Raw genomic sequence first — 9573 nt, 5'->3', positions numbered from 1 at the left:
TGTGTCAATCACAGCTGATCCTAAAGCCTCCACCATGAAAATGTCTGTGTTAGACAAAGATTCATTTGAAAACAAAGTGATGTTACATTCTTCAACGTCATCTTTTAGTCCTTCATCTTTTGTCAGTCTTACAAGTTCCTTTTTATTTGGAGAGTCCTTTGCCCAGTGATACGTGCTTTGGCAAATTGCACATTTCGATCTTCTTCCATATTTATCAAGGGGGGTTGTGCCTTGAGCTATGGTTTGGGGTTGCTGTGTAGTGTTTGACTTGTGTCCCCATTTTCCTGAGTATCTCGTGTAATAGACAGTGTCACTATCTGTGTTTTGCAGTGCACTGCCGCCTTCTCGTGGTGAAGCAACGTTATCGCCCAAATTTCTTTTTAAGGCTGATTTCATATCAGTGAAAGAAACGCTAGAGCAAGCTGTAAGTGCTAACTGTTTATCTTTAACAGTAAGTCCGGCAGTATCGAGTAGCTTATAGGCTAGTACGGCGTCAGGAAGCTCCATTTTGAACTTGCGTAGCCTGTTGTATCGATGCTCAAACTCGACGATGTATTCCACCATAGAAACACAGCTCTCTCAGGTGATCCGGTCAAACTCTGTGTACGCCTGAGTACACGTGGACGGGCACGTGATCGGCTCAGAATGCATTTTCAAATTGCACATTGAATTTTGCTTCATTTATTGCGGGACACTTAATGGAAATGCAATCACAAGTGTCTTAACTGTGAGTGTAAATGCAATTAAGAAAAAATTACATTTAAATTACAATTTTGCTACAGTTTTTGCTTGAACATGTTAAACATATCTAATCATTTCTGTAATACATTTTAATTTTAATTTTGCAACTTATAAAGCGTTAAAAAGTTATTAAATTTACATATTAAAACTAGTGTATGAAATGGCAAATGTACATTTTATAATTGAATTTTCATTTTGCACCAAACGTTGCATGTTGCATGTATTGAAATTTTTTAATTTAAATACAGAAATGCATAGTCATTTTGCACATTACATTTCAACAGAGGCGGACAGAGTACACAGCTTCATTACTTGAGTAAAAGTACAGATACCCCTTGGTAAATTTTACTCAAGTACAAGTAAAAGTACTACAGTCAGATGTCTACTTAAGTAAAAGTACTGAGGTACTTGTTTTTAAAAGTACCTGAGTATCAAGAGTACAAGAGTACATTTTCTAAATATTGCATTACTACTGCCACAGTGCTTACATTGGTAAACACAGCAAACACGTGAAGCGAAAACTATCATTAACTTGTTCAGAAAATTGAAATAGTCTGCCGAGGTGGGGCCACGGGTTGGCACATTCCCGGGATGGACCTGCTCCATTGTTCATCCATTGTTTCGTCCATGGTTTCGTCTCTTATCTAAATCTGACCATGGAGTTGACTTTGGCGGAAAGCTGAAGGTGATTGCTGATAGGCTGTCCCAATCAGTGGCGCCTGCACAATCCAATCACGTTTGAGAGGGAAACAACAAATTGAGGGTTTCCGAGATTTTTCTTTTTTATATAAGTAGTAACGGGTACTCACGGTTATGGATAGAAATGTAGTGGAGTAAAGAGTACAATATTTGCCTCTCAAATATACTTGAGTAAAGTCATGAGTACTCCCCAAAAATGATACTCGAGTAAAGTACAGATCCCTCAAAATTGTACTTTAGTACTGTACTCAAGTAAATGTACTCCATTACTGTCCGGCTCTGCATTTCAAATTGAAATTTGCTACCCATAAGCTTCCATAATCCTCTGCTACCAATGTTGACTCAATAACTACAACTGTTAACTGACAATAAACTCTTTATTGTTCCATCACGTGCAACATAGCCGCTCTTCCTCTCATAGGACGCCAGACTGAACAACCAAAAAAGAAAAACACGCTAACCCATAAAGGGTGCTCTCCGCACATGTGCAGTAAATTAAACATAACTTAACAAGAGGTGTGTGTGTGGTTGGGGCGAGATTTGTTTAAGGTGGGGGGGGGACACAAAAAAAAAAAAAAAAGGTTTAAAGGGGGGCACGACCAAAATAAGTTTGAAAACCATTGAACTAAACACTGGATTTTCAAAAGTATGCACCATTGTTGCAGTAAACTTGCACAATGTTCTTGAATGAATTTCACACTGATCTGTTATTGACTACATTGACTTAAACAACAAAATAGCCGAGGGCTTGCTTACCTTCGCACGGACGTTCTCAAACGAGGCTGGACTCACAAGAGAGAAACAGATCAAGAACACATCCTATAAGAAATTAAAAACAAATCAGATAAAACCCTCTTTTTATTCTGTCTAACGTTCAACTATTTTCTTTTAGAATTATATGACTATCTGTAAAACACAGCATTAACTAGACTGTTGCATTAATGAACTGTTAATTGACTTCACTTGTTTCCCAAGTGAAACAGAGCAACAAAAAACACAGTGAGGTTTGTGTCTAGATGACAACAGCAAACAATTGAGCCATTCACTCTCACAGCCTTAGTAACAAAGACAACGACAACACAGAGCTGCCATTAATGCTCTGAGTAATATAAGAAATCATTTTAGCCTGCCAGGAATCAAGACCTGGGCTATTTTTAAACATTTCACCATCCTAAGTGTAATGTATTTGAGCGATGTTCCAATACCTGATGGCCACTAGAGGGGCACTCCAGTGCTGTTGGTTGTTGTTGTTGTTGCGGTGTGCCGAATAAACCAGTCTAAACAGTGCAGTCATGTCTCCAGTTTCCCTCGTGTATATTCTGAAACACAACCGAATAGTATATGTTATTATAGCATGGGAGCTGTATTGTCACACATGATGCCGGATGGGCAGGAAAGACCCATAGCCTTTGCGTCCCGAACCCTGAGTAAACCTGAGCAAAACTATGCGCAACTAGAACGTGAAGCGATAGGAATCATCTTTGGGGTAAGAAAGTTTTATACTTATCTATATGGACGCCACTTCACATTATTAACAGACCATCGTCCACTTACCACCATACTTCATCCTAACAAAGCAACTCCATCCATGGCTGCTGCAAGACTTCAGAGGTGGGCTCTTCTGCTAGCTGCACATAACTATACAATTCAATATAGAAGTGCTACTGACCATGGGAATGCTGATGCGTTATCGCGATTGCCACTGCCCGTACAGCACAGAGACAGGAAAGATGCAGTGGACGCTTACCTCATAAACAAAATGGATGCACTTCCAGTGTGTAGCAGCGACATCAGTAAAGGAACCAGAGCAGATCCGATCCTCTGTCGTGTGAAGGATATGGTAACCACTGGATCATTTCCATCTACCAAAGACTCAGAAAATGCACTAAAGCCATACCTCACAAGAAAGGAGGAACTCTCACTGATGCAGGACTGTCTGATGTGGGGACAGCGAGTTATCGTTCCATCAAATCTGAGACAACGAGTTTTGGAGGATTTACACACAGGACACCCAGGTGTAGTAAAAAAATGAAGGCTCTAGCTCGTAGCTACATCTGGTGGCCAAATATTGACTCGCAAATTGAAGAAAAATCAAAGACTTGCATGTCCTGTCAACAAAATCAGAAATCTCCATGTCTCTCACCTCTACATCCCTGGGCATGGCCAGAAGCTCCTTGGCAGCGAATTCACATCGATTTTGCTGGCCCATTTGAAGGGCGAATGTTTCTGGTAGTTGTGGACGCACACTCAAAATGGCCAGAGGTTCATGTGATGGAATCGTCAACTTCCTCCAAGACAATTCAAGTGCTGCGTGGTCTATTCAGTCATTACGGGATACCTGAAACCTTAGTTAGCGACAATGGCCCACAATTTACTTCAGAGGAGTTTGGATGTTTTCTGCAAACAAATGGTGTTAAACATGTGCATTCTGCACCATTCCACCCAGCCACCAACGGGCTGGCTAAGCGTTTCGTTCAGACTTTTAAACATTCACTGAAAGCATCCAAAGAACCAGTACCATTACAGCAAAGATTAGACTCTTTCTTGTTACAGTACAGGAATACACCACATAGCACAACAAAAGAAACACCTGCTATGTTATTCTTGCATCGCAGATTGAGGACACGGCTGGATCTACTGAAACCAAGTGTGAAACTGACTGTGGAGCAGGCACAAAAACTTCAATGTTCTCACCGTGCCCTCCATGCAAAACACAGAGACTTCAATGTGGGTGATTCGGTGCTGGTCAGAGATTATCGACGGGGAGAGGAGAAGTGGAAAACCGGCACTGTTTCTTCTCAGTCAGGACCAGTGTCGTACACGGTTCAGGTGGACAGTTCACAAAGCTGGAAAAGACATGCAGATCAAATGTTAGACTGTCATCCAGAAATTACAAAAAACACAGAACCACTGCCAGCAGAGAACAGTACATCACAAACACTGCCTTTAACATCTAATGACACCGAACCAAATGCTTTTGACCAGCATGTAACCAAGCTTGTTGAGCCATCGCCTGCTTCTTTCCCAAATGCGAGAAGATTCTGTTAGAACCCGTAAACCACCAAACAGACTTGATCTGTAAAATGTTTAAAGGTCCCGTTTTTCCTGTGTTTTTTAAGCTTTGATTGTGTTTACAGTGTGCAATATAACATGTGTTCATGTTTCGCGTGTAAAAAAACACAGTATTTTTCACACAATTTACTTCTGTATACCGCTGCTTTCACTGTCCTAAAAACGGGCTGATGACTTCCTTGTTCTATGAAGTCCCTCCTTCAGAAATATGTAACGAGTTCTGATTGTGCCAGCGGTTCCTGTGTTGTGATTCGACAGCAGCTTAGAGCACGTTGCCCGGAAAGGTCACGCCTCTTACCATAACGTGGAGATGCATGCGCTCAGTGTTATTGTAAACGTCCCTGGGAAGGCCAAACAAAGGTGATTTGACTCCGGGATGAAAATAACAGCGTCTCGACGACATGGCGACAAACACACTGTACAAATGCAACTCTTCCTCTTCTCCGTAGGAGCGCAACAAGACCACGCCCCCTTTTTTGTGTATTCCTGTGGGCGGAGGTTAGTCAAAAAACTGTTCTAGTGATGTCATTAAAGCAGGAAGTAGAAGGATGTAGTCCAAACCGGCCGTTCGCTGTAGGCTTTGAAAGGGGACTTCTGTTAAATAAAATATCTCGCTTGGCATTGAACTTTGAGCTTTATAATTTTACAGGTATTATTTATGGTCTAACAGCAACATTACACACTAACTAAAGTTTGAAAAATGGGATCACGAAGAACAGGACCTTTAATTGTTACATACACAGTTGAATGTGTTAAAAGTGTTACATACTTTTGGAGTGAGTAATTAAGTTGACACGTCAATTAGTATTGCTACTCTAATTTATGGCTCCTAACTGTTATTTCTTGAATAAGATGAATGGATGTTATTATGTTAAAAAGCAAAAATACGGGGTAGACTGAATTAAGGAGGGAGGAGATGTAATGTATTTGAGCGATGTTCCAATACCTGATGGCCACTAGAGGGCACTCCGGTGCTGTTGGTTGTTGTTGCGGAGTGCCGAATAAACCAGTCTAAACAGTGCAGTCATGTCTCCGGTTTCCCTCGTGTATATTCTGAAACACAACCGAATAGTATATGCTATTATAGCATATTGATGCAGACATAACACGAAGGCTTAGTGTTTATTACAGTTCCTAAGCAATATGTCAAACTATTTTCGAGATCCTTCCTGCTCTCAAAACTTAAAGGGATAATTCACCCAAAAATGAAAATTCTGTCATTAATTACTCACCTTCATGTCGTTCCAAACCCGTAAGACTTTCGTTCATATTCGGAACACAAATGAAGATATTTTTGATGAAATCTGAGAGCTTTCTGTCCCTCTGTTTACAGCTACGAAACTACTTTGCTACGCTACGCACTTTGATGCTTCAAAAAGTTCATAAAGAGATCATAAAACTAATCCATATAAAGTGATCGTGTCTCTACAGAAAACTCAGACTAAACCGCTCAATTCATATGATGAACTGGTTGAATTTAGGCTTTTATTCACATAAACATTCATCAACTCACACATCAGTTGTGGTTAACGGAAGCTCAAGCATGTTCGCTTGACGTGTGAGAACCAATTAGATTAATTCTCGTGTTACGCACAACGTTTGAGCTTCAGAAAGAACCAATGAGGTTTGTTCTCGTGTCAAGCAGTTTCGGGTGAGCTGTTTGTTCATCAATGTTTATATGTGAATAAATAAAAGCATATAAAGCGATCAAGTCTCTTCAGAACATTTGGACTAAACCGCTCAATTCATATGGATTAGTTTTACGATCTCTGAACTTTTTGAAGTGTTAAAGTGTTTGTTGCGTAGACTACCAATGGAGGGACTGAAAGCTCTTAGATTTCATCAAAAAGATTTTCATTTGTGTTCTGAAGATGAACGAAAGGCTTACAGGTTTGAAACGACATGAGGGTGAGTAACTAATGGCAGAATTTTCATTTTTGAGTAAACTAGCCTTTTAAGGCAAAGAGTCAAAATTCTCAAAAATGTTATCCTATGGCTTTTTGCTGTAACACAATTATCTAAATAATGGGTCCACTGATAAAACCTCAAATAAACATCTAATTATTTATGAAAAATATTCTCAAAAATATGTCAAAAATATTATGACAGTACCGTCTGAGGGTAGGAAAGTGGTCGAAGTCTGTCGTAATCCTCCTGTCCTGCTGTATCCCACAGTCCCAAGTTCACCGGCTTTCCATCGACCATCACTGATCTGACATATTTATGAATAAAACAGATTATTCAATGGGGAAACAATGAAAATTAAAGCTGCAAGCAGCATTTATCGGGGTTCAAGCATTTAAGGCCTTTAAGCACATAAGCATCAAAAGACATTAAGTTTTATTTAGCAAGCTTTTAACCACTGACATCATAGATGGAAAAGTCCATTTACAGCCAATACAGGCAATTTACCATAGGAAATATATGGTCTTCATTGTTTTTTGACAGTAATGGTGCCACCTATGTTCCGATCTTCATTAAAACGTTGCATGCTTTTTTACTGTTATATTACATATGCCCACTAATTTTTGAGTTTTTTGCTCAGGATTTATAGGCTTTTCTATACATTTCTGCACTGGTTTGCTTCCGATCGGGCGAAAAACCTAGGACTTGTTAGCAAAAGTAGGTTTTTGACAAAATTCAAAATGGTGGAAAATTTATCATGGCGGAAATTAAATTTTTCTCTAATTTTTAGCATTGATATTGAGAGAGCATTGATTGATGACAATAATGTAGGAGCAGTTTTGTTAGACTTTAGCTCAGCTTTTGATGTACTGGATTATAAATTATTGCTGGATTAACTGAAATGTTACAAATTTACTTATACTCTACATTGGTTTAAAAGTTAACTGTCTCATGGGACCATGTGCATTTATAATGGAAGTTATTCAGATGTGAAAGAGTTGCAATGTGGTGTGCCTCAAGGAAGTTGTTTAAGACAGTCATGTATGCAGATAAAACATTATATTTACTTGCAACATCAATTAAGCAGTTGTCTACTGCTTTGGATAAGGAAATTTTACGTCATCCAAAGAAAAAGTTTTACCACAACACTGTGTAGCATGTAGTGCGCAATGCGACTTGACATGCTACACCTAGTTATAGTATTCGGTAGGGCCTAATTAAATCAGAAGCAAGGATCATCTACTGGAGGGAGGAAATGGTGCAACAGGAGAGCAAATAGTTGACAAATGCATTCTGATTCAAAGAGAAAATTGTACTGATAAATTATAAAGTTCTCTTCGTAGTTTGTTTCAGAAAGATGAGTGACAGATAAGAACAATAGATAGTTAGTAAATGAAAACAGACATCACTGACTCGTTTCTTTTGAATGATTCAACAGCCTAAAAGCTTTGATTCCATCAGGTGAAGTTCGGCAGTTTTCATACAATTTGTGAAGAAAAAAAAAAGTTAAAACCAATACTACGTCTGTTTCTTTCACATTGACCCAAAAAACGTACAATAATAAAACAAAATAATACATTCTATTAGGGCTGTCGCGATAACCGCAATATTGTAGTACCGTGCTTCTGACAAGCCAACCGCAGAGGAACGCAAGTAACCGCAGCAACTGCGATATTCGTGTTTTCTTTTTTCATAAGGCTATACCGTTCTTGTTTTGAAATTCGTGTGTATTGAATGTTAAATAAGTTAATAATGATAACAAGACTGTTTATCATGGTCATTTGTAACAGACAGTTTTTGAATCAGACAGTGAATGGGAGAGATCGACTAAGCACGTGCGATTACCTGCGTCTGTCTTAGAGGTCAAGTCATATATATTTGTTAAAACGGCATTTCACAGCGTGAGGAAGCCGCAAGAAAATAAATCAGTGAGTCACGCATTGAATAAATGCCATTGGTCTCTATTACCATGAAGCATCAGCTTCAGCGTTGCCCATGCGACGCATTGCTGGTAGGGCTGGGTACCGAGTTCGATACTTTTTAGGTACCGACCGAATTGCCGAATATCGAAAAATGACTTCTTGTTTGGTACCAGATTTCGATACCTAAGGGGTTAACTCGTCAACGTCAGTGCTCAAACAAATACATATGAAATGCACAACGACACACCTAAAACATACTCATATGAGACGCGCGCGCACAAACTTTCCAAGGATATACTCATATGAGACGTGAGCACACACACACACACCAACTCTCCGCGCACATACTCATGAGACGCGAGCACACACAATACCCTAAATATGTGGAAAAGTCGATCAAAAGTGTGGCTACATTTCTCCAGGCTCAATGCCAACAGCGTGCGATGCAGTATTTGCGGTAAAATAATTGCTGCAAAGACCGGTACCACGACAGATATGATGAAGCCCTTGACAGTGCACGGAGTAAACATAAGAGCAGAAAGTTGCTCCGTCTTCGACTGGTAAATGAAGAGATACCTTGTTGATCACTCTGACAGTGTTTATATTGAAATAATGACCTACTGAATGTACACTGCCGTTCAAAAATGTGTTGGTTAGTCAGAATTCTTTTTCAGTAAGGATGCATTAAAGTGATTCAAATCGTGACATTAAAATAATGTAATGTAATGTTACAAAAGATTTCTGTTTCAAATAAATGCTGTTCTTTTGAAAATTGTATTCATCAAAGAATCATGAAAACATTTATCATAGTTTCCAAAATATTAGGCCATCCTTAAAAATATTCTTGTTTGCCGTAACCCGACCGACCCTGTCAATTTAGGTCCGACCCAATTAATTTTTTTTTTTTCCTTTTAGTCCGACCGACTTGCCGATTGTAAACTTGCGTTAAGACCGACCGATTTTTTTTTTTTTACTCTTCAAACAACTAATACAAATGCAATAAAATGATATTAATTAGCCTATATTTTATTGTGAATAAATAGGCCTACAAACGTAGGCTACGCTCTTTCTTTTAAATAAAGACCCGTGGCGTCATCTATGATTATAAGGGCTGTAGGCCTACAGGCTGTATGCGGAATGAAAACAAAATCGCAATGTTTTAATAATTCTATGAATTACACTGCGCAAACCAAAAGTATAGGCTAATATACCCACCGGATGAAGAGGGGTCGGC

Source organism: Rutilus rutilus (genome assembly GCF_951802725.1).
Source record: "Rutilus rutilus genome assembly, chromosome: 16".
NCBI lineage: Eukaryota > Metazoa > Chordata > Actinopteri > Cypriniformes > Leuciscidae > Rutilus > Rutilus rutilus.
Note: the sequence above shows the minus strand (reverse complement) of the source record.